The following is a 27,094-nucleotide window of genomic DNA, read 5'->3' on the forward strand; positions in this document are numbered from 1 at the left end:
CATTCTATTGTATTGTCATAAAACCAAACAACCTTTCCCTTTATCCCACACTGTGTGCTTATCAGAAACAAGAAGGTCAATCAACACAGCCTCTTGAGGCTGTTTTACCGGACAGTATAATTTATTCTGAAGTCAATGAAAACATAAAATGTTTCTTTTATTATCACTTGATTTGAACAATTCCACTGAGATTTGGAATCTTGGTTATAATACTTCAATAAAATCTTCTGGCAATTCCAATCTATTCTATTTCACATCTTCACTCTTTTTTAAATGGTATCTCCAGGCTCCCACACTTATCTCACAGTTCCATTTCAGCAATTCTATATGCAAACTGTTTTTTCTCTTGAGTTTAAAGTAGTTATGCTTACATTCATAGCCCTTAAAGGAGAAACAAACCTTTGCTACTAAAATCCCCTACCCCCTACATTGACCCCCCACCCTGCTCCCCCCCAACCTACTTACCCCTCGGTGCAGATTCTGTCCAGTGGAGTTCACACAGTCATCTTCAGCCACTTCAGTAATCTTCGGGTCTTCTAGCGATTCAGCAATTTCCGTGACTTTTGGGCATGCTCAGTTGACGCGAAACAGAAAATTGCTCCAACTGTGGATGCGCTGATACGGCACTTTCTTCACAAAGATTACTGAAGAGAAGAAGATGGCTGCTGTGAACTCCACTGGACAGAATCTTCACCGAGGGGTAAATAAAGAGTTAGGGGCATTTAGCAAAGGTTGCACCTAGTCTGGGGGAAGCAGGGAGGGGGGTCTATGTAGGGTAGGGGGGTAGGGGATTTTAGTAGCAAGAGTTTACTTCTCCTTTAAAGGAAAACTATACCCCCAAAATGAATACTTAAGCAACAGATAGTTTATATCAAATTGAATGACATATTAAAGAATCTTACCAAACTGGAATATATATTTACATAAATATTGCCCTTTTACATCTCTTGCCTTGAACCACCATTTCGTGACTCTATCTGTGCTGCCTCAGAGATCACCTGACCAGAAATACTACAACACTAACTGTAACAGGAAGAAGTGAGGAAGCAAAAGGCAGAACTCTGTCTGTTAATTGGCTCATGTGACCTTACATGTGGTTTGTTTGTGTGCACAGTGAATCTTACGATCTCAGGGGGCGGCCCTTATTTTTAAAATGGCAATTTTCTATTTATGATTACCCAATGGCACATACTACTAAAAAAGTATATTATTATATAAACCCTGCTTATTTACACGAAGCAGGGTTTTACACATGAGCTGTTTTACTCAGTATCTTTTAATAGAGACTTACATTGTTCGGGGGTTATAGTTTTCCTTTAATGATAAAACTCCATTTACCTCAACTTTGATTTTTTATATACCCACCTTTATGCCCTATATTTTGCCTATGACTGTTGTATTTAATCAATTCATCTGATTCCTGACTGAAAGACTTCTTTTTCTGTCTCTGAAATTACCATTGACAATATTTCATCAGAGGGTGGGTCTTTCCTAAAAACCCAAATCATTAAAGGGATTATGTCATGATTTTTATGGTGCAGTTTTATTTTTAAATCACATATTACAAATAATTCACTTTACCATAGAGCATTTTATTCCTGAATCAACAATTGTTTTTTGCTGTAATATTGGGGTATAGGCAGCCATCAGATGATTCTATCTGACCCTGTGCTTTCAGAAAGAGCCAGCATGTCACAATGTAACTGCTATCAGATAAGCTATTGTTTCTCCAAAAACGAGACGCTGGCGCCATTTTGCAAAATTTGCGAATTTTTCGGCGAAGCCAAATGGCGCAAATTTCCCACTGCTGGTGGGAAAGGGATCTGGGTGATATCCCTCCAACTTTCAGTGCAGCAGTATAGAATGACTGAGTGTATCAGAGCACAAGTCACATGACTAAGGGCACCTGGGAAACTAACAACATGTCTAGCCTCAGATTTAAAAATGAAATATGCGAATTTCCACGGGAGATTCACAAATTTATTCACCGACGTCGAAATGTGGAATTTCGCAGCAAATTCGCACCAGGCAAATTTATGCATCCCATCACTAAACTGCACATGTCTTTACATATATCATACTAATATTGTACAGGTGCAGAACCATCATTAGTTCTAAATAAAGTAGATTACAGTAGATATTGAAAATATATAGTATTTTTAATTGTAATACAAGGAGAGAAGTCAACAATTAGTAAATAGTACTACAGAAATTTGAAATCCAATATTTTGACTTTCTGCTGATATTGTAATGATTTATTACATGTTTTTGTATTAATCAAGTGATGCCTGCTGTCTCATCAATATCAAGCCAATTAGGGAAATGTTTTACAATTTATAATTGTCACCATTACAGGCAGCAAACCCCGCGGCCTAAAGAGCTCTGACTTTATCAGTGTTGTCTGAAAGGTCAAGTCTGGCCAAGTAATTTCATTCACTTCTTTATGTCGGAATTCTCATAGAGAGAAGGAAATGAAATGCGGAAAATGTTTTTCTTCCAAAAGAAATAAAATATACATGGGTATTTTCAGCTATTGACAATTATTGGCCAAAGCTGATAAATGTGAGTAGTTGTGACCTTTATACAAATATAATTAATGATAAACAGATGGAGAGAGGAGATCAGATGAGTTCTAGTGATGGGCGAATTTGCGTGATTCGCTGCTGGCGAATAAAGTCGCGAAACGGTTGCGAAATTTTTCTGGCAAATATTCACCGGCGTCGGGTGGCTCATTTTTGCTAGTGAATGTGCGGCTGTGTCCAAAAAACGGACGCCAGCGTCAAAAACGAGACGCTGCACTGTTCCACGATTTTTTTGGCGTTTCGCGAATTTCACTGGAAATTTGCTAATTTTTCGGCGAAGCAAATGGCACAAAGTCAAGCGATATGGTTAAATTACCTAGTTAGTGTTTGAGTGGGGGGTGATACTTGATACTGTACATCTAATGCTTGATGACCATTTAAGGTTTACAAATAACAGAGTACAAAAATCAGTGCAGTTGCCTATAAAGTTGAACCACCCCTTTAAGTCTATAGTTATGTATGGAATAAATAAAGAATGGAAAAGATAAGAAAAAAATGAAGGCCAATTGAAAAGATGCTTAGAATTAGCCATTCTATAACATACTAAAAGTCAACTGAAAGGTTTTTTACCTGCTTGAGATTGTAAATTCACTGACAGTTGAAAATCAGTGGCACTGACTGTCAAGTTCTTAACTGCCAACACAGTAATTTGTACATTTGATCTGATCTCTTTCATTTGTGCCGACCATGAGTTGTCTGGTAACATGCAGCACAGCAAGATCAAAGGTGTCAGTGGTTAAAAGGCAGATATCCTTAAGAAAAGAATAACTTCTTTCCATTTTCTCACATTTCATTTCTCAATAATGGCAATTAAAAGTTCAGCACACATCTCTCTCTGACTGTGCAGTTTAAGCATTAATTAACTCACAGCGGTTTATATGGAAATTCATTTGAATAAACCTCACATTAGCGGGCAATATTTATCTTTCTCCCTATATCGGAGTAGAATTCTATTGTTCATTTCTAATTACAGCTCACAATGTGCTAAAGATAAATTAAGTACTTTCATTCACCGCCGAGAATTTTCCGACGTATATTAATGTTAATAAGATATATTTCCTATTCAAGAATATTACTTTTGAACGATTAGCCGGTTATTTGAGGAAAACTGTGGAATCAAATGCAAAGATGGGAAAGAACACACAGAGAATTCTTGACAAATTTGTTTTACTACAAGATTTGACATTTGACAAAGTTTCAACCTACTTTTCAGCAATGCTTTATAACTAATATTTTAGAGGTCCCATTTGTCTGTTATGTACATACAAAGTAATTCTCTATTTTAACCAATCCCTATTTCTGTAGAGGAAATGGAAGCAGTCCAGTAAACTTTCCAACACTTTCCCCTTGCCTCTGTCCCTATCAGTGGCGTAACAAGAGTGCGTCTGGCCCCCTGCAAAAAAATCTTTAGAGGAGCCCAGTGCACTCTGATCCCCATCCTCCGGCCCACTTTCCATTCCGCCTCCATCCAACCCACGTCCCTCCTCCACCCCTCCCACACACCCTACCCGACTCTGCCCACTCCCTCCCGACTTGCTTCCCCTATCTCACCAGTAAGAAAGAGAGGCTGGGGAGAAGGGTTTTTCTATTAGCTAAGGAGGAAACAGACCCCACAGTCCAGGCCCCCCCTGTTTCCCGTGCCCCCTCTGCTTCCTCTATAGTTACACCACTGGTCTCTATATATTAGGTACCTATCTAGTGCTACCAATACCTATTTCTGTAGGGAAATGAGAGCAGAGCAGGCAGTAACCCTTCCAACACTTTCCTCTTGTCTCCGTGTCTATATATTACGTACCTATCTAGTGCTACCAATCCCTATTTCTGTAGGGAAATGAGAGCAGAGCAGGCAGTAACCCTTGGAAATTGGAGATTGGAAACTTGGCAGTTTGCAAGCATTCTTGACAAAGAAGTCAAAATAAGTACCCATAGGAGAGGCAATTGAATGATAAACAAGTTAAAGTTCTCATTTAATTGAGGGATATATATAAACAAATGAAGCCTTTTGATCTCTTGACCTCTTAATTGCATGTAAATGTTACTCCTCACAGGTTAACTTAAAGATAGAAATCCTGGTTCCATTTGCATTTTGAATGCTACCATATATCAACCCATATATTATTGTGTCTTGTTAAAGGTACCATTACCCCACCCGGCCTTGAATTGTTTTATCGGCAGCTGCAGATGTAGGTAAACGGCTTTAGCCTCGGAGACTCCTAATGATTCATCCAGACCTAATCCATTGTCAGGATAAAATAGCATTTCTCCCTCAAAGGAGATCTTTAGACACTTTCCAATATTTCATGAATCCAATCTATCAAATGATTTTTGGAATGAAAACAAAGCCGATGGGGGAACAATCTTTGGTCCAAATCTCATTGTAGCAAAATAAATTTGGGATTTTGTATGTGTAGTCACTACTGGCAGAAGCTTTTACGATCCAGAGACCGGTGGGGATAATAAATCTTGTTGGATAGCAAGGAGCTGAATCAGCACCCGTCGTATAATGATTTAGTATAAGGATATGACTGAGGACTGTATAGAAATCGCTATTAAATCTAACAAACATTTATAGGATTTTAATAGATTTTAACAATGGCAATAATGTAAAATAATAATTAGATGATAAGAAATAATACATAAATAAAATAATTTAGATGATAATAATATTACATTTAAATGATATTTTATAGACCCTTGCCAAAAGATAACAGAATGTCAGAATATGTACAATAAAATACTAATAAATATTATATTGCTCGAAAAATAATATATTTTTTTAAATTTTTACAAATTTATAATAATAAAGTTATAACATCTATGGCACATTCTCTCTGTGTGTTTGTGTACATCAGATCTGAAAAAGAAATGTTCTGATCACTCGATTTCTAATATACAGGGTGAAAATGCAAGTTCGCAGACAAGAGCAAAGTCGCAGCTGCTCAGGAAGTGCTCAGTCATTAAGGAGAGAGAGGAGAACTGTTTCCTGTTGTTGCTAATGAGACAATCTTTGAAGCCCTGTCAAGGTACAGTAGAAATATTTCCTCTTATTCAGTATGTGAAGGATAAAGATCAGGAATGTGCCACTGTACACATTGAGGGGCCGATTCACTAACTTCGAGTGAAGGATTCGAAGTAAAAAAACTTCGAATTTCGAAGTTTTTTTTTGGGCTACTTCGACCATCGAATGGGCTACTTCGACCTTCGACTACGACTTTGAATCAAAGGATTCGTAGTAAAAATGGTTCGACTATTCGACCATTCGATAGTCGAAGTACTGTCTCTTTAAAAAAAACTTCGACCCCCTAGTTCGGCATCTAAAAGCTACCGAAGTCAATGTTAGCCTATGGGGAAGGTCCCCATAGGCTTGGCTAACTTTTTTTGATCGAAGGATATTCCTTCGATCATTGGATTTAAATCCTTCGAATCGTTCGATTTGAAGGATTTAATCGTTCGATCGAAGGAATAATCCTTCGATCGTTCGATCGTACTATTTGCGCTAAATCCTTCGACTTCGATATTCGAAGTCGAAGGATTTTAGTTCCTAGTCGAATATCGAGGGTTAATTAACCCTCGATATTCGACCCTTAGTGAATCGGCCCCTCAGTGATCACCTTGATCACTTGCCAGTCACATGATCACCATGTCAGTGCACCCCTTTCCCCATACAACAATGAAAATCTAAAAGAACATGAAGCAAATAAAACATTTTATCAAAGACACTCGTAGTAGAGGTATGAGAAGCATCTGGAAACACATGATCCAGAAAGCTCTGAATTACGGAAAGAGCATGTCCTATAGACTCCATTTTATTCAAATAATCCAAATTTTTAAAAAATATTTTCCTTTTTCTCTGTTATAATAAAACAGTATCTTGTACTTGATCCAAACTAAGATATAATTAATCCCTATTGGACACAAAACATTGGATATTGTTTTAGGGGGTCATTCACTCAACTCCAGTTGGGCTTTTTGGGGCAAGACTTTTTTTTAAACGTTTTTCGAGATTGCCAATGCAGCAAAAATCCAGAATCTGAAAATCTGCCATCGTAGACCTGCCAGAGGTTGTGTATAAATCAATGGCAGAGGTCCTTATCCTATTTTGATGTTTTTGTGGTCTACACTGGAATTAGCCCGAAAAATTTACCATTCCGGACTTGTCAGGCAAAAATTTTAAAAATTCAGGCTTTTTCCTGAAATTGAAAATGGAGTGATTCAGGAAAAAAGTTTTTACCTGAGCCGATTAAATCAAAGTTTTTTAATAATAAATAAGGTAAAATGAGGTATTAGAGTTTGGTCGTATTTTTTTTTAAATTAGATAAATTCAGATATTAGTACATAACCCTCTTAATATTTAAATAATTTTCTAGTAGACTTAAGGTATGAAAATCCAAATTATGGAATTTCCATTATCCAGAAAACCCCAGGTCCTAAGCATTCTGGATAACATGTCCCAAACCTGTAATTCCTTGTAAAGTTATTTCTACTCTACCTTGACATTTTCTTAAAGGAGAAAGAAAAGCTTTGTGCACTTGGGGATGCCAAGTGTTACGCACCCCCAAGTGAAACCTCAGGACGGTTCTCCCAGTTCTCCCAGTTTGGGGTTATACCAGTGAGCCCTATGGAGCGTTCCTGTTCCGTTTTTCTCTTTCTTAGCAGGACTGTGCATGCGCAGTAGAAAGAAAAGCCGAACTTTAACTAAAATGTCGGCTGTTTTGTTCAACTGCCCATGCAGAAATTTGAAGCAAGAAGAAGCCGGAAGAGGTTCACTCCATGGTGCTCACTGGTATAACCCTGGGCCGGTGCAGTTTTCTGCTGATAGGAGCACCGGCCTGGGGTTTCAGGTAAGTCAATACAATCAATTGGGGGTGCCTAACATTTGGCACCCCCAAGTGCACAAAAGCCTTTTCTTCTCCTTTAAAGGGGATATAAACACTGTTGCTCAACTGCACATTAATGAACTGTTGCTGGACATCAAGGGTTAAAAGCATGCTGAGAGTAGTATCAGGCCTATAGGCTTAATGAAATATTGATCAATAAAATGTAACTGTGGCTCTCTAGGGCCAACAGCATCATTAAAATGTAAAATAATCCTTCAATGGATCCTTCATTATCCCAGCAGCTCTGGTGAAATCTATTTGTATCTGTTTCTGCAACTGGAGCTAGAAGGGTTAAATCCAGTTTTTCTGTTACAGGCCAACTAAATTACAGTCTGTCCTCCCTGTTGATCTTTGATTCCCTTGTTATTTATTGCAGCCAAAAATGGCACAGTAATCTTTCTATGTAAGACAACAGCAAGATAACTAAGAAAGAGCTGGTAGCAGCCTTCTCATTGGTAAATTTTATTGAATTTGTAAATCTCATTGCTGAATTTTGTGCACCTGTAATTTTTTATAATCAGCAGCATTCTCATTGGCGGATTCAATTCAAATTGTTGAATTTTTGGCCATTCTTTAAAGGGATCCTGTCATCGGAAAACATGTTTTTTTTCAAAACGCATCAGTTAATAGTGCTACTCCAGTAGAATTCTGCACTGAAATCCATTTCTCAAAACAGCAAACAGATTTTTTTATATTTAATTTTGAAATCTGACATGGGGCTAGACATATTGTCAATTTCCCAGCTGCCCCTGGTCATGTGACTTGTGCCTGCACTTTAGGAGACAAATGCTTTCTGGCAGGCTGCTGTTTTTCCTTCTCAATGTAACTGAATGTGTCTCAGTGGGACATGGGTTTATACTATTGAGTGTTGTTCTTAGATCTACCAGGCAGCTGTTATCTTGTGTTAGGGAGCTGTTATCTGGTTATCTTCCCATTGTTCTTTTGTTTGGCTGCTGGGGGGGAAAGGGAGGGGGGTGATATCACTCCAACTTGCAGTACAGCAGTAAAGAGTGATTTAAGTTTATCAGAGCACAAGTCACATGACTTGGGGCAGCTGGGAAATTGACAATATGTCTAGCCCCATGTCAGTTTTCAAAATTGAAAATAAAAAAATCTGTTTGCTCTTTTGAGAAACTGATTTCAGTGCAGAATTCCGCTGGAGCAGCTCTATTAACTGATTTGTTTTAAAAAAATTTTTTTCCCATGACAGTATCCCTTTAAAGAACTTGGGGTTATGGTTGGACAGTTTTATGGAGAGTTTAGCTCTACCTTGATATTAAAAAAAAAAGCTTCAAGTAAGTTCACTGATATATAACTGTTCCCTTTAGTGAATCTTTAAATCCCCTTCTGCGTGTCAATTGGTAGGGTATATAATCATTCCTTCCATGTTTTGCTGAGAGTAATTTAGCCTTTTCTTCTCGTTTGTAAATATAATAATATGTTATTTCACAAATTTGGTTAAAAAATTAAAAAGGTATAAAAGTTAAACAGATTCTTCGTGCAAATTCCCATTGATGTCTCATTTTTAACAAACTGTAATTAAAATAGAGCTTTAGAAGAATGTATCTCTCTCCAGTCGGGGTCCATCAGGCAAACTACAGAGGCAATAATGTTCTAACAGATGTTAAACATCAGAATTGTGCCTATGTACAGTACAGCTTGCCCTTAACCACTGTAAATGCTGATGCATACAATTCATTATGTAAATTTTAGTCACAGCTTGGGAAAATAGTTTTTCAAGGATCATAAAATAATACCAAGATCCAAAAGACTTTATTCTACCAGAATGCGGGCCCTTTTATTTTTTCATTTTTGTACATTGCTTATTTTTGGTCAGATTAACAAAAATTAAGAACAAGACTAGGAAATATTATGGACATAGGGTGGAAAAGTGGTTTGCTTTAAAGTCCTGCAGTGGTCAGGTAACCTGCTGAATACCCGCAAATCCATGCAGCCATCTAGGGGCACAAAAAGTTAAAAAATGCTTTACTGTAATTGACTGCAGCGTGACATCACTTCCTGTTTCTGTGATGTCACTTCTGGTTTCTATAGCGCTTACATAAGGGGCGGGGGAGCTTTAACTTCCTGGGGAAATAAATGCAGATAAGTGGATGTGGGTTGGGATGTGGGTAAACTGGTATGGGTTGGTTGAGGGTCTGCAAAAGTAGACTTGTGCAGGTCTCTAGTGTGCATTGCTTCTTCCCTGCACTGGAGTCATGTGTTACTTTTCTGACCGAGGCACCATTTGTCAGCTTGTGTGTTCTACTTGAATTTACATTCGTTTCCTATAGGTTCTCCATTTTCATCCTATATCCCAAAAAAATTCTGATTCGATAGTATGGTTTAGCAAATTTTGAAAAGGCAGTGACTATAGAGAGAAGGCAGATGCCAAAAAAGTAAGCAAAGAAATCATTATAATGTATTACAAATGTGTTCTAAAAGATAAAACATTTGCCATTAAGCATTATAAGTATGGGACCAGAATGCTCAGTACCTGGGGTTTTCCAGGTAAAGGGTCTTTCCATAATTTGGATCTCAATACCTTCTAAAAGGTACTATAAAAATCATTGAAATGTTAAATAAACCCAATTGGATTGATTTAATTTAAGTATATCTCATTTGGAATCAAGATCTTTTTGCTGCAACTGGCTTCAATAAATCTCAAAAATTTAAAGTTCGAAGAAAAAAAAATCCCGAAAAAAAAGCCCCAAAAAGCCCAACCCAAGTTTAGTAAGTAACCCCCTAAATAATGTCCAATGTTTTGTGTCCAATTAGGATTAATTATATCTTAGTTTAGATCAAGTACAAGGTACTGTTTTATTTTTACAGAGAAAAAGAAACATCATTTTTTAAAATGTGAATTATTCATTCAAAATGGAGTCTATGCGTAATTCGGAGCTTTCTGATTTCCATGGATTTCCATACTTGTATTAGGAGGGAAGGTGACTAATTCAAAGCTTTTCAGTCCCATTAGCTGAATTATTTTAAAGAATTCTTGCAATTGCTTGTGAGGTCTGTAAGTTATAGTGGGCTGACAGCGCTGCTTTTTACCGAATGTATAAGTGAACTGAAGGCTTCTTCGATCGGTGACAGCACATAGAATTTATAGGGCCCCAGGTCCCGCAAAATGGGATTGTTGCAGTCATGATCGTACATCTGCTCCACATGCTTTTACTGATTTTATACAAGTGTCATTTGAGACAAATCAATAGCCATGAAAAGAATAAGATAAGCACATTTTAAGTTTCAGTGAGGAAAGGAAAGAATTTTGGAATTATACCCAGAGAAGGGAATAATATTTTATTCTAAGGCTTCAGCCTGTGCTTCACACATTCACTATCCTTTTCCCTGAGTCTTTCTGAAGATATTAATGGTGTTTTGAAGTCTCTTGGCAGCCAAATCAGTCTTGTAATATTACCAAGAGCTGGTTAATCCTGTCCCTAAAAGCAACTTCACGCGGCAAATGTGTTTGCAAACTCAAATGGAACCTGGAGTCTTTTGTAAGGAACTCTTTGGAGATAATGCACACAAATACATCCATTTAATGAGGGATGATTATATGTTGTTGAACCATAGTATTTCTAGAAAAAGGACTATTTACTACTGAAACTGCTGCAGTAAATCTGTTGGAAGATATTTCATCCAATCAACAAATATGGCAAGTGGCATCACTAGAGTGCGCTGGGTCCCCCTGCAAAAAAATGGGCCAAGAGCACTCCAATCCCAAAACAAACCATGGCTCATATAGTACTAATTGCCAGAAATGTCTGCGTGATAAATCACTTTATAATTGTAATCAGGTTGTATCTTTGTATTTCCTGCTTTAATTCATGGATCTTAAGTGGGAGGTACATTACCCCTGTAAAATACCTCTCTTTCTCTCTTTCATTTAGGACTAGATAAGTATCAGTAGCTTCCATTATGAGTCACATGTTAGTACTTATTTTCTTAGATGATCCCGGTGCAAAAAGTCCCAGCAATGCTGTAAAGGGCAGACTGGGAGTGGCATCTTAGCATCCCTCTCCCACACCCTAACTTGAACCGGCGTCCGTTTTTTTTACGCCAGCGAATTTTCGTGGGCATTTGGCGAATTTATTCGCTGGTGGCGAATCGCACAAATTCACTGCAAATTCGCACCTGGCGAATAAATTCGCCCATCACTATTTGAGGGGCATGCCACATTTGTTTTAGGTTGGGCTCATGTCTAGGGCATTACAGGATCTCTTTGGGGCAAATTCACTAAGCGCCGAAGCGCCGAACGCTAGCGTTACTTCGCTAGCGTTTGGCATTTTCGTTACTGCGCAAATTCACTAACGAACGCTGGCGTAGTTTCGCTAGTGTTACTTCGCACCCTTACGCCTGGCGAAGTTTCGCTAGCGACGTAACTATGCAAATTCACTAACGCGCGCAGTGTACTGAACGCTAACTTTTACGCTAGACTTCCTTCACCACCTCAGACCAGGCGAAGCGCAGTAGATAGGGATTGCTTCAAAAAAAGTCAAAAATTTTTCTAAGTCCCAAAAAACGCTGGCGTGTTTTCTACATTATGGGTGATAGGCTGAAAAAGATCAAAATTTTTTTTGGGGCTCCCCTCCTTCCCCCCTACATTTCCTGACTCATGGCAACTTACCTAGACAGTGGGCACATGTGTAGGGCAAAATAAAATTTTTATTTGATGTTTTGAAGGTTTTCTAGGCATTTGTAGTGCTGACACGTATTCCTCCATTGAAATTTGAATTTGGCGCCGTATGCAAATTAGCCTTCGCTAGCGAAACTTCGCTTTACTTGGCGAATCAACGCTAGCGCAACTTCGCAACCTTACGCTACCCCTGAGCGCAGCTTCGGATTTTAGTGAATTTGCGAAGCGCTGGCGAAACTACACCTGTCGAAGTGTGGCGAAGTGCGGCGAAGTTACACCTGGCGCAACTACGAATCTTAGTGAATTTGCCCCTTTGTCTTTATTTTGCTTCCTTTGGCCACTTCAAGCATTTGCACCAACATCACTAATAAAAATGTCTTTGTACCCGCCCCTATTCAAACTGACCTAAGCACAAGAGAACTAACTAAGTTTTGCTAGGCAGAATTAACCACTAGCGAAAGTTCACTATGCAATGTTCTGACGAATCTTCGCCAGCGTTCGGCTGCTGAGACGCAACTTCGCATTTTAGTGAACGAATTTGTGCCACAAAGTGTGGCGGATCATTCGCTGGTGAAAATTCGCCCTTTAGTGGATTTGCAAACCATCGATAGCATTTGGTATGGAGGCCTGCTGGTTTGGCACTAAATAAGTAAATCACCATTTCATCAGTAAAATGTTCAAATGCTTTTTTAAAAAAACATTGTCTCCTTTACCTACGATCTACATATTTTTTGCAATTCCTTCTATCTTTTAAATATACTTATTTACAATGGGGTATGGCAAGATGTCTAGTTAGGCGTACAGGTGCTACAGTATTTCATATAAACAATCATTGATTCATGGCACAATTCCTTAGAATTCTTTAAAGTAGAAGGAAAGTTGTTTACCACTTGGGGTGCCAAATGTTAGCAATCCCCAAGTGAATGTATTTACTTACCTGAAACCCCGGGCCAGTGCTTCTATCAGCAGAAAACTGCACGGGCCCAGGGGTTATTCCAGCGAGCACCATGGAGCGATCCTCTTCTGGCTTCTTCTTTATTCAAATTTCCCGGGGCCGACACATGCGAAGTAGAATGAAATTTTTAGTTAAAGTTCGGATTTTCACTCTAATGCGCATGCACAGCCACAAGAAGAAGCCAGAAGAGGATCACTCAGTGGTGCTCACTGGAATAACCCCGGCCCGGTGCAGTTTTTTGCTGATAGGAGCCAGAGCCCGGGGTTTCAGGTAAGTAAATACAATCACTTGGGGGTGCCTAACTTGGCACCTCTATGTGTGAAACAACTTTCCTTCTCCATTAACGCATAAACTCCATTGTGATGAGTTACCCCAGCCGGGCACATGAATATTACACAGACTGTTCCACTCTTGCATTTTGCTGAAGCTGTTTCTTTAATAAACTGGAGTGATCTATTTGATGGAGAGAATCCTATTGTAACCTGACATCAAGGTCACCTTCAAAACCGGTGGTATTGATTTCACTTTCAGTCTATTGCCAAGCAGCCCTTGGAATTTAATGCTTTCCAAGGGTGAATTATTTCTCTATACAGTAACTGCAATTAAAGCCTCCAAACTAGAATTTGATTTAAACAGACAGAGGATGCTATATCTGGTAACACAGTACCTGACTGTTAAGCACAGGGAAATCTTTCCTACCCTAACCTTCTTTTCTGAACTCTCCAAGGATGTGTTTCTCTGCGAAATGCAGCTATTATCAGTGTTGTTTTTTTATTTTTATTTTTTTGAAAATGATCACTTTACATTGATCTACAAATATAATTGAGTATTTACGTGTTAAGCTCCACATTGTATATTTAGTTGAGGTTTGTTTTCATGAAAATACTTTCAATTTCAGTATTTAAAGAAAATTCAATTCAAATAATTTAGAAATTAACTTAAATTAATTTCATAAAACATATTTTCCTCTTTGTATTAAAAGCTCTATAGATACTTTTCATTTGCATTATACTTTCTCCATGCTGTAAAGATACATGTTAAAGGGGCAGTTCACCTTTAAGTTAACTTTTGAAAAAAGGTAATTTTTAATGAACTTTTCACATTTTCATTTTTTATTTTGTAGAATTTTTCAAATGATTTTCCTTATTCTCCTGACTGGCTTTCAAATAAGGGTCACTGATCCCAGCAGTCACAAAAAGATTGTTCTGTGAGTCTACAATTACTTTTTATTACTTATCTCTGTTCAGGCCCTCTCCTATTCATCTCACACTCTCCCAATCAAACCACTGTCTAGTTGCTATGATTATTTAGACAACAGCAACTTCAGGCAATTCCAAACCAGAGATTTGCTAAACAAAAAGCTAAATAACACAAAAACCACAAATAATAGAAAATGAAGACCGGTTGCAAATTGACTCAGAATATCACTCTCTACATCATACTAAAAGTAAATTTTATGGCAAACAGTCCCTTTAAATAAAACAAACATTGCAGAAGACATACTTATTTCTCTGCAGACAATGTCAAATGTTGAACAACTCAACTAAATTTCTTATTATTCTGAACAAACTGATTCAATAATATAATAATAATAACAATAATAATACTTTTACTCTTGTAGAGCGTTAGTTTGGTATTAAGATATGAATGACCCAGTTCTGCTAACAATACTTTTCCTACTTCATCCAAGGCCCAGGTTGATATAAAAAAATTGGCAAGGTCACCCAGCACCTGCTTAGAAATGAAAGTCGTCGGTCTTTTGTCTCTGCCATGTACAGCACAGGCATTAATCTATGTGCTTATGCCCAAATGTATAATGCTCTGAACTCTGTCAAACGCACCCTCCCACCAAGTTGGCCAACTGCTCGGCTCAACTGTTGCATTGACAAATAATACACAGGTGGATGGGCTGTGCTGTCAATCCCAGTTCCCAGTATCTTTCTAGCAAAGAGATCTAGGTCTACTGGATTTCCAAACAGGTATCAGCCCAAATCCTGAGTGGGATGTGATTCTACAAGAATGGGTGAATAATTTGCCAGGCGTGAATTAGCTGCGAATTTTTCCGCATTTCGCCATCAGCAAATAAATTAACAAAATGTGGTGAAAGTTTGCTGGCTCAAAATCTGCCTCGCCAGAATAGTTACGTGCATAAAAATTGTTGCACGTCAGAATGATTCGAACGCCCATTGACTTTAATGCATTTGGACAAAATAGGCGTGTATAATTAAATAATTGTCGCGGCCTTCAAACTTGATGCACATCAAAATAATTTTGGCACCCGTTGACTTCAATGCATTTTGCAAATTTTTCACCATTTCGTGAATTTTGTGAATTTCGTGGTAAATTCACAAATTTTTCGGCAAAGCGAAACAGGCCAAAATTGCCCATCACTAGAAGTGTGGTAAGAAAAGGGTTACATCATCAATGTTAATTGTAGGAAAAAAGAGTGTAAGGCATCAACTTTAAAGAACCAGTAACGTCAAAAAATTGAATTGTCTTAAAGTAACAACAATATAATGCAGTGTTGCCACTAGTAAAACTGGTGTGTTTGCTTCAGAAACACTGCTATTGTTTTTATAAATAAGATGCTGTGTAACAATGGGGGCAGCCATTCAAAGGAGAAAAGGCTCAGGTTACACAGCAGATAAGCTCTGTAGAAAATAATATTATCTGTTCTCCATTATTTAACCTGTGCCATAAAGCCTTTTATCAATTACCACTATTGCTACACAGCAGCTCGTTTATATGAACTATAGTAGAGTTTCTGAAGCAAACACATCAGTTTTACCAGTGCAGGGCAACAGTACATTATATTTTCATTACTTTAAAACGCTTTTATTTTTTGGTGTTACTGTTCCTTGTATTTTCTGTTGACTTTGTCGTTCACATTTGCTATCAACTTGAACAAGTTGTCCATTTCTTGTTACCTTTCTGATTTATTCATATTATGTATCACTGTTGTTTTCTTGCCAGAGAGTGGGGTGAATCGAAAAGTCTGGGATTAATGTTTAAGCCTTTGTGTGCATGGGGATTTGTGTCCTGTTTTGTGATTGGTGTTGATATATTTGTGGGGAGGAGATGTAAAGACATACATTTAAAGAACAAGAAAACTTCGACCCCCTACTTCGCCACCTAAAACCTACCGAGGTGCAATGTTAGCCTATGGGGAAGATCCCCATAGTCTTTCTTACAATTTTTTGCTTGAATAAAAATCGTTCGATCGATGGATTAAAATCATTCGAATCGAACAATTCGAAGGATTTAATCGTTTGATCGAACGATTTTTAGTTCGATCGTTCGATCTAACTATTTGTGGTAAATCCTTCGACTTCGATATTCGAAGTCGAAGGATTTACATTCGGCAGTCGAATATCGAGGGTTAATTAACCCTCGATATTCGACCATATGTAAATCTGCCCCTTAAAGAACAACAACATGGATGGCCAAAGTAGGTTCTAGACCCAATTTCCAATAAGCTTATAATGTGGATTTATATAATTTTTATATTATTTTCAATTATTTCCCGGTATTTATAAAAATGATTCAAAGAAAGGTAAATAAAACAATACCACAAGCCTGACATTATTTCTAAATAGTGTTTTTCATTTTGAAAAGTTGATGATTTCTAATTTTTTTCAAATGTATTTTCAGCCTGCTGGCCTTTTATTTTTATATGACAGTTTAATGCAAACAAGTCTCTTACTTCCAACCATATTTTGAGTAAATCTAATTTGATTTGTGACTTGGTAGGGAAAGCAGAAAATTCCTCTCTCTGCTGAGATTTATATATTTGCTATGGCTTTGTAAATAATGCATGAGGAACAATGAAGCGAAAGACAGAAAAAGTCGAAAATCATGTTAGATCTAGTTCTGCTAAAGTCCAGAAGACCAGTAAACTCTTTGACAGGCTCTTTTTTCCCCACGAATCTGTAAGAGAGATGCTCTTGTGCTCATTTTCTCTTAAAACACTTTCACGGCTTTGCTATTTTAAAGTCTATGACCATTGTTCACCCAGTTCGGAATAAATAAAAGTATACTATTTCCAAAGAAAAAATTAAACAGCACATTCCGTCAATGTAGTAATTTTTTTCACATATTGGAAGGTCAATTTCTGTTCTGTAATATTTTACATAGGTCACCCTGTCACCTTGGGAAACAAACTGGAAAATGAATCATTGTGCAAAAATAATCTGATGTGCCATCCTGTTAATGCTTTCATTCAGAAATGGTATAGTCTAGTTCAGGGGTCCCCAACCTTTTTTACTTGTGAGCCACATTAAAATGTAAAAAGAGTTGGGGAGCAACACAAGCATGAAAAAGTCCCTTGGGGTGACAAACAAGGGCTATGATTGGCTATTTGGTCGCCCCTATGTGGACTGGCAGCCTTCAAAAGACTCTACTTGGCACTAGACTTGGTTTTTAATCCATTAAAACTTGCCTCCAAGCCAGGAACTCAAAAATAAGCACCTGCTTTGAGGACCCTGAGAGCAACATCCAAGGGGTTGGAGAGCAACATGTTGCTCACGAGCTACTGGTTGGGGATCACTGGTCTAGTTATATGCAACCTGTGGTGTCTAAATGTGCAGAATTCCAGAACATCTGGCACAAGGTCAATCTTGGGATGGAGTCTGTGTTATCTGGTTGGACAAAGGTTGCTTATCCCAGATAGAGCAATTATGAAAAAAGAAATAGCTTTATACTAAATAAAATCTAGTTAAAGGGAAGGTTTGCTAACATTTTTTTAAGGGGCAGATTCATCAAGGGTCGAAGTGAATTCGAGGGAATTTTCGAAGTAAAAAAAAATTGAAATTCGAAGGAATTTTTTGGATACTTTGACCGTCAAAGAGGTTACTACGGGGCCCATTTACTTAGCTCAAGTGAAGGATTAGAATAAAAAATACTTTGAATTTCGAAGTATTTTTTTGGCTACTTCGACCATCGAATTGGCTACTTCGACTTTCGAATACGACCTCGATTCGAACTAAAAATCGTTCGACTATTCGACCATTCGATAGTGGAAGTACTGTCTCTTTAAAAAAACTTCGAGCACCTACTTCGCCACCTAAAACCTACCGAGGTACAATGTTAACCTATGGGGAAGGTCCCCATAGGCTTTCTAAGTATTTTTTTATCAAAAGAAAATCATTTGATCGATGAATTAAAATCCTTCGAATCATTCGATTCGAAGGATTTAATCGTTCGATCGAAGATTTTCCCTACAATCGTCCAAACAAACAAATTGCGGTAAATCCTTCGACTTCAATATTCGAAGTCGAAGGATTTTACTTCGACGGTCGAATATCGAGGGTTAATTAACCCTCGATATTTGACCAATAGTAAATGTGCCCCTACGACTTCGATTCGATTTAAAGTAAAAATCGTTCGAATAGTCGATAATCGAAGTACTGTCTCTTTTAAAAAACTTTGACTTCAATACTTCACCAAATTAAACCTGCCGAAGTGCTATGTTAGCCTATGGGGACCTTCCACAACCATTTTCTAAGTCTTCACACATTGAAGTAAAATCGTTCGATCGTATGATTATATAATTCGAATCGAACGATTTAATAGTTCGAGCGAACAATTTTACTTCGATCGAACGATTGTATTTTAATTCGATGGTCAAATTTCGAAGTATTTTTTACTTCGAAATTCGACCCTTGATAAATCTGCCCCTACGTGTTGTGTTTTTGAAATTGGTATAATTTTGTTCTAAGCTTGGAATTTAAATTTCTATCTCATTGTTAAGGTCATGGATAGTGATGAGCAAATCTGACCCATTTTTCTGCACCAAAAATTTGCAAAAGAACAAAAAATTTACCAAACGAATTGAAGTCAATGGGTGTTTTTTCACGAGACTTTTTTCACACTGCGCAAAATTTTTCAAACTGCACAACATCTTTTTACTATACATTACACTTTCTGGGCATTTTTTTTTTTGAGGAAAAATATTTTACTCATCCCTAATCATTGACCCTTATAACTAAGATTTTGACCTAGAGAAGGACCCGTAGAGAAGAATAATGTAATAATGCAAAAGTATGTTTTTTTATTAAATATAATACAGTATATATAAATTACAAAGTACTGTTTTTTTATTACAGAGAAAAGGGAAATATGTTTTAACAATTTGGATTATTTCATTATACTGGAGATGTCCTTCCCGTAATTATACAGAAGTTGGCCTTCCCGTAATTGGGAGCATTTTGGATTACGGGTTTCTGGATAACAGATCCCATTCCTGTACTGTTTTATAATTGCAAAGCAAAAGGAAATCGTTTTTAAATTAGAATTATTTTCTTAAAATCTTCTCTTAAGGAGATGGCCTTTCAGTAATTCAGAGCTTTCTGAATAATAGGCGTCCGAATAAAATACCTGTATTTCAATGTAAAACTGATCTTATCCTGTCTTTATATCCTTTGAGAACTTGAAGAATAAGTTTCTTTAACACATTCCCCTGATTTAAAATTTTTACAGATTTGACACCATTTTTTTTATCATCCCCGGAAAAACATACAATGGAAGTGCTACTGTATGTTGCAAAATGTGTTGTTTAAATTCTATTGGCACTCACCTGGCATTTTTGAAAATGCGGTATCATTAAAAGCACTTTTCATTTTGTAGCTCTTTCTGGCCCAAGTCAAGAATATGTATCATTTTCAGATCTACAGACACAATAATGTTGAGAAATAATAGCAAACCACAATACAAGTACTTTCTTCTCACATACGGTATGCTGGGTACAAATAACTGATAATGTATCTTTTATCAGAAAACATTATTTATATGTATGTCATCGTGAAAAAATCATTCTTACCTAGCTATATATATATTGAAATAATAATAGGACACCACAGAGTTCCATGTTATTATGAACAATCAGAATTGCTGCCTGTCATACTCAATATATATATAACAAATAGGGATACATTACTTTAATGCTTTTTTCTATTGTTGTATCATTTATTGTAAAAGTTGTCAAACAAAATTCCTGGTAAACTAAAAGCAAAATAGAATATATTGAGGTAAAAAATGTTTCTTTTGGAGAAGAGACAAAGTACTGGGTCAAAATAGGAACCATTTTTTTGTGGCGTGGTATAAAAAATAACTTCAAAAACGTGCCCATTCTTAACTGGTTCAAAATTGAATTATGACATTTTGTGTCTTCTCGTCAAAATACAAGAACACTCAATAATGAAGTGAAATGTGTCATTATAATAAATGTGCTAAATATGAAATCAACAATAACCTCCAAAGAGAAAAGGGTTCATGTTTCAAACTGACCATTTAAAGATTAGATTATCCGCTCAACAGTGATCAATGGGCAATGATGCTAAATGAACTGCTGAAGTTTCTACAGGGGGAATTGACTAGATGTTTCCATGGAGGTGATGAACTGACTTGTTTGGTTAATCACTTCTATAAGAAGGAGGTCATTGTTAGGGAATATGTTAATGTTGGATTGAATAAACTTGTGTTCAAGTAACAAGGTTTTTGTACAGGTTCAGCTCCATTATGATGACCGAAACTTCTCTGTATCAGTTTGCTGAAAAATTCAATGAACATTTTTTCCTCATCCCAAATAATATCAAAAAGCCAAAAAACCTAATTATGTTCATATGTGAGATAAAAGAAAAATGACTAGCATAGTGTTGGGAAATACTGTAGCATTCTCACAATAGCATTCTGCAATTACTTTGTGGCCATCTATTTTACAGAGCTAGGCTGAAAATACATTTGAAATACAATATAAATCATCAACTTTTCAAAATGAAGAAAACACTATTTAGAAATAATGTCAGGCTTCTGACATTGTTTTATATACCTTTTCTTTTAATCATTTTTACAAATACCAGGAAATAATTTAAAATAATATAAAAATAGTATAAATCCACAATATAAGCTTATTGGAAATTGGGTCTAGAACCTACGTTGGTCATCCATGTTGTTGTTCTTTAAGCGGCAGATTTACATATGGTCGAATATCGAGGGTTAATTAACCCTCGATATTCGACTGCCGAATGTAAATCCTTCGACTTCGAATATCGAAGTCGAAGGATTTACCACAAATAGTTAGATCGAACGATCGAACTAAAAATCGTTCGATCAAACGATTAAATCCTTCGAATTGTTCGATTCAAATGATTTTAATCCATCGATCGAACGATTTTTATTCAAGCAAAAAATTGTAAGAAAGACTATGGGGATCTTCCCCATAGGCTAACATTGCACCTCGGTAGGTTTTAGGTGGCGAAGTAGGGGGTCGAAGTTTTTTTTTAAAGAGACAGTACTTCGACTATCGAATGGTCGAATATTTAAACGATTTTTAGTTTGAATCGTTCGATTCAAAGTCGTGGTCGAAGGTCGGAGTAGTCAAATCGATGGTCGAAGCATAAAAAACATTTGAAATTCAAAGTTTTTTTTATTCTATTCCTTCACTCGAACTAAGTGAATGTGCCCCTAAATGTATGTGTTTATATCTCCTCCCCACAAATATATCAACACCAATCACAAAACATTTTGTCAAGGGTATCAATCTCTTTAAAGTGGTTGAGAAAGAGAAATAAATGGTGCAGAAAAAATAAATATAGTTGGTAATGAGCAAATCTGTCCAATTAAGCTTCACCGAAAATTAATGAAACCCCTGAAAAAATGAAGAAAATTCACAAAAGTCAATGGGAGTTTTTCTGCTGCTTTTTTTTCACACAAAATACGTTGAAGTTAATAGGCATTTTTCACTGTGATTTATATTTATGTAACGTCAATGGCCATTGTTTTTCATGCCAAAGTCAATCAGCGCATTCTTCTTGCATTTTTTTGCAGCAAATATTTTCACAGCAAATTTTTAAAAAAAATTTGCAGAAAGCAAAACACATGATTTCGCCACTGACCCATGCATACAGAAAAATGTTATCATCAATAGATATAGTAACAAACAAGGAGTAACAAAATGAAAGGGAGGATTTGATAGCTCCACTTTTTATAACTAAAATCGGGATCAAATGACATATGAGGTTGTTAGAAAGAATGTGTGATTATTTCTTATGGTGATTTGACTTGTGATGATCCAACATCAAAAGATTTCTTTAATCTTGAAGTTTGAAGGTTTATAGAGAAGGGAGAATATTATAGGTCAAAGAAGGAATTTCCAGACACTGATGGAAGTTTGATAGAAACCTTGTAGTCAGGAATGGGATGTGGTTTTGAGAAGAGAGGCAAAGATAAGAGGCAGGTCGTGGAACATGTTATGAGTGCATTTTAAGGTAAAAGCTAAGATGTGGGGAGGGGTTTCATTGCTTAAGGCCTTGAATGTCAGTGGTAAGAGTTTGAATTTATTTTGAGAGGAAATAGGGAGCCAGTGAAGGGATTTTAATAGGTTAGTAGCTGATATGGAATAGTGAGTTAATTGGATGAGTCTTGCTGCAGTGTCTAAAACAGAATGAGACAGGAAAGCCTCTAAGGAGTAAATTGGTGTAATGCAAGAATGTGGATAAGGGCTGTGGCTGTTTCTAAGCTGAACAAAGGATGAATTCAGCAACGGGGCACATTTACTTTGCTCAAGTGATGGATTAGAAGGAAAAATACTTCGAATTTCAAAGTATTTTTTTGGATACTTTGACCATCGAATTAGCTACTTCGACCTTCGACTACGACTTTGATTCGAACGATTCTAACTAAAAATCATTCAAATATTCGACCATTCGATAGTCGAAGTACTGTCTCTTTAAAAAAAACTTAGACCCCCTACTTCGCCACCTAAAACCTACCGAGGTGCAATGTTAGCCTATGGGGAAGGTCCCCATAGTCTTTCTAGGCAATTTGTGATCGAAGGAAAATCGTTAGATCGATGGATTAAAATCCTTCGAATCGTTTGATTTGAAGGATTTAATCGTTCGATCAAACGATTTTTCCTTTGATCGTTCGATCAAACTAGTTGCGGTAAATCCTTCGACTTCGATATTCGAAGGCGAAGGATTTAACTTCGATGGTCAAATATCGAGAGTTAATTAACCCTCGATATTCGACCCATAGTAAATGTGCCCCTAAGTGTTGTGCAGATGAACATGGCAGTCAAAAATGACTACTGGACAATGAACCTATATAGCTGAATGAAAGCTGTTCATTTTTAGGTTGCACTGCTTCAGTACACCCAGGAGAAGACAGCAGAAGGGAAATATGTGACTTAGGTTAGTGCAAAAGATGATACTTATAGAATCTGGTGCCATCTGCCTTAAGATAATTGCAAAAGGAAAATGGACAACTGTAGAGTGTAGATATGTTTGTGTTGAGATTATTGATGTGAAAGGTCTTGAGCAGCAACATGTGTGTATGGAGGAGCTGCTGGTGGTCACAAGAGTCAGCTCATTGTATCACATAAATGCTGGGTTTGAAAGGATCAGTGTGTGGGGGTTAATGCCGTGAGATACAGCTCTTTAGTCAATGAATGAGCTCTTTTGTTGCAGGTGTTCACTAGAGGAAGTGCTTTGAGCCAAGGTGTTTTCAGTGAAAGGTGGTGGGATGAGTAAGAGTTTCAAGAGCTCATGAAAGGGAGAAGGAAGCTGTTGTAGCCTGAATCAGAGAGTGTTTCATTTTAGAGGTGAGAGTGATGCTAAGAATTTAGATCAACTACATGAAGATTTCTATATCTTTAAGAGCCGACAAGATTTAAATGTGGTTAGGGTATTCAAATAAGGGAAGTATGTTTTTTAGTCGTGTACGTGTATCTTTATGCAGTTTTGTAAATCCTTTATCCCACATGCTGGAACCTATAGAGTATGTAACAACATTGCTTGGCTTCATCCTTCTGGGTCATTGACAGATCTCTGTATGTAACTGTCAGTTTTAATTAACATAAAGAATTGTTACTAAACAGAGAGGTAAAATTCCTTGATATGATTAGAGGTAAATAAGTTAGGGACCACCATGTGGGGTTTACCTTGACGTTTGGTGGCTTATCAATATTATGATCATAACTTTGTAACAAAAAAACCCTGTTTCAAAATTACATGCACTTGCATATTTACTTGAATCATTAAGACAGGGCTCTAAACATTTTGAAATTGGCCTCAGGTGTGCACCCACAACCCCCCTTTTTTTGTAATCATTTTATCAGTTCACCAGGTCTAAGGTGGTGAAGGAAACTCTGGCAAAAGAGGTAACGTTCTGAATAATTTTCCCTTTAATGATGATCGTGCACCTGGGTGAAAATTCGCCTGATGATAAGGTGCGAAACTACGCTAGCGACAGTCTCTTTCAATAGGGAATTGTCCTCTATGCATTTTAATAAATTGCTGATGTGCCTGCAGATGGGATTTCTGACAAATTTTCAATAGCGACAGCTACTTCGCCCTTTAGAAAATCTGCCCCAGGAACTTTATATCAGATCCCTTAAGAGACATTTACATTCAACAGTGACCTACACTCAGAAAAGGGATCTCCAATTTGTTTGCGGCCCTTTAGTAAACCTGCCCCTTAGAGTGATAACACAATTACATTTTTTTTATCTTTGTTAGGAGCATTATGCAGTATGGCATGCTCCTTCTGTATCTTCATCAGCAAGTAAACATTTAGTTACATGTGGAGAACATGTTTACCTTAGTCTAAATAAAATGTCTTAAATGCATGTCCTAGAAAACAAAGTGCTCCCTAGGTTGCTTTAAGGTCGGCAAGTGGCTTCCCATTTGAACCGATAAAACGTTCAGTAGAATGGATTTCCTTGTTTGAAGGATTTTTAAACATATTTCTCAAAAAATAGAGAAAGCAACGCAAGACAGAAACAGGATTAATGTTTTTTTTTACACATGAAGCAGAAAATTACCCCAAATTCACTTTCTGCTCAAAAGGGGTCTAAAAGGCTTCTAGAATGAAAGAGAAGATAACTACACTACTTCGCATAATATGAAACATTGTTTTCTGTTTGAAGCAAAGACTCTTGTATTGTGCTAACTGAATTCCATGGAAAATGGGATAACAATTCTTAAAAACCATGTGTCTTTTTTTTCTCATGTATGTAATGTTTTTGTAATTGGCTTCGTGTAGCAGTGAGAGCTTTTGTGTATTTCCCTCCTAATTGCTGAATTGTTCATTTAAGGCTTTGAAAGAAGATAAATGAGAAGAATGGGTATAGGCAAGACCACCCATAAATACATACTTCAGGTCGCAATAAATGTCGCATTTATACAGTCAAGGGTGATATTCTGGCAACTGTGGTCAATAATCGCACACATGCAAGTGTATCCAAGCCAGAAAGCCATTTTATTCAGAAAAAATGACTCTCCCTCACCATTGTTCCCCATTATTAAAATACATATTGTCAATAATACCTTTGGGAGAGAAAGAGAAATATAATGTGCCTTTTCCAAGGGAACATATTTCCTACTCATATAGAATGTATGCAAGGGAGAGTGTAGGACTAAATGTATGATAATTGAAAGGAAAAGTTAACCTTTTGCTTTTATTACATTGCAGATAGAATCTTCTTTTATGGTTTTTGAATTGCCTCTTTATTCTACCTTCAAACTGAAATTTAAAATACCATCTGACAGATTGCTTACTTTTCTATAAATGTTTATATTACCTGGCCTGTTCTGGAACACTGTCTGGAAGAGCTAACAATCAAATTTTCATTCAAAGTGCAGCAACAGACAAATAATTAATGACCTTTTACAAGATATTAAAACATAATTAAAGTAGATTCATTAATCAATAGTTTATCTTTATAGCATCAACATTCAGCTGTTCCTGGACTTTCATCACCCACTGTCACATTCATTTACTAAACAGTGTTAGTAATCAGTGTAGATATGATAGTTATGTATACACTAGGGTTGCAGATCGCAAATTGGGTGGGGTGGTCTTTTAGAGGAACACAAAGCATCACTTGTGACCAGGTCAGTCTAAATGATAGCTGGGTGACTGTTACCCCAATGTTTCTATATATCTGTATCACCTTGTTATGAGCTAAGAGGGCCCAACCTGAAGGTCAGTTAGGGGGAGATTTGGGGTGAGTGCTTATTTGTGCCCTGGGTACCCCTGGAACTATAGCAGGGTGACTGTTACCCCAATGTTTCTCCAAAACTTCTCCAAAGTCATGCCTAACAGGAGCAAGATGACTGGCATTCCATATGCGTCCATCAGACAGTTCATATGTGTATAGTCCTCCCTGGAGTCTCACTTCAACTGGTACAGTAAATTTGGATTGTCCTTGTTTTAGTAGTCCTGGTTTCTTAACTCTGACTAGAGATCCAGGCTAAAAGCGCACTTTTCTTGCACCACACCACACTCTTGCACCACACTCAATTTCTCCATTTGCTTGTGGGTAATACACTGAAGATTTCCTATCCACAATATTCCTCTCTCTCTCTCTCTCTCTCTCTCTCTCTCTCTCTCTCTCTCTCTCTCTCTCTCTCAGGAAGGGATTCAAACTGAAACCTTCTCTGCTGAAGACTGTAGACAGAAATGTAATTACTGTAACTGCTGTTATATGAGAAACAAATGCAATTTTTGGCCATTTACTGTAATAGTAGATCAAGGTTATTGCATATCTACAGTCTATAGGAGCATCTGTAAAAGGACCAACAATAACAATAGCAAGTTTTTCCCATGTTGAATTGGTAAATGGTACTGGCTGAAGTGGTGGTGTATGTGTAATAAATGATTTATCATGATTCTGATGAGTACCACATGAAAGAATAGCAGTTACCAACAGTATAGCTCTCATAGTCTTTGTTTTGTATGTACAATTCATTGATGACTCTCATGAGAAAGTTGTATGAACTTTTCTCCAAGTTCTCCGGTACCAGTGGGATCCACAAATAATATAACCATCTATTAAGGATAGTTCATTTCTAATCCTGTATTAAGGGTGAGGATTAGGGCGGAGTTTCTTCTCAGAGTTTGGCCATTTGCTTTGCAAGATGTTTTGTAGTTTTACATGAACTTGAACATGGGAGACACACTTGTTTAAATTCAGCAGCTGTAATTGTAGATGATAGTGTCAGTGATCAGTCAGTGCTACAACATCTATATCCTTATCCAGTGT

General features: G+C 37.1%; 1 protein-coding gene across 4 annotated transcripts in view; it reads left to right on the forward strand.

The window, feature by feature from the left end:
• lrfn2.L (leucine rich repeat and fibronectin type III domain containing 2 L homeolog) overlaps positions 1-27,094 on the forward strand; it is a 330,878-nt gene that overhangs the window by 102,845 nt on the left and 200,939 nt on the right. For 3 of the 4 annotated variants that reach the window (XM_041562591.1, XM_041562593.1, XM_041562592.1), the window contains exon 2: positions 5,479-5,605. The exons of the other annotated variant lie outside the window; for it this stretch is intronic. The gene's annotated coding sequence lies outside the window, so the exon portion shown is untranslated. The remainder of the gene's footprint in view (positions 1-5,478; positions 5,606-27,094) is intronic. 4 annotated transcript variants of the gene reach the window in all.

The sequence above is a fragment of the Xenopus laevis genome, chromosome 5L (assembly GCF_017654675.1).
Source record: "Xenopus laevis strain J_2021 chromosome 5L, Xenopus_laevis_v10.1, whole genome shotgun sequence".
Taxonomy (NCBI): Eukaryota; Metazoa; Chordata; class Amphibia; order Anura; family Pipidae; genus Xenopus; species Xenopus laevis.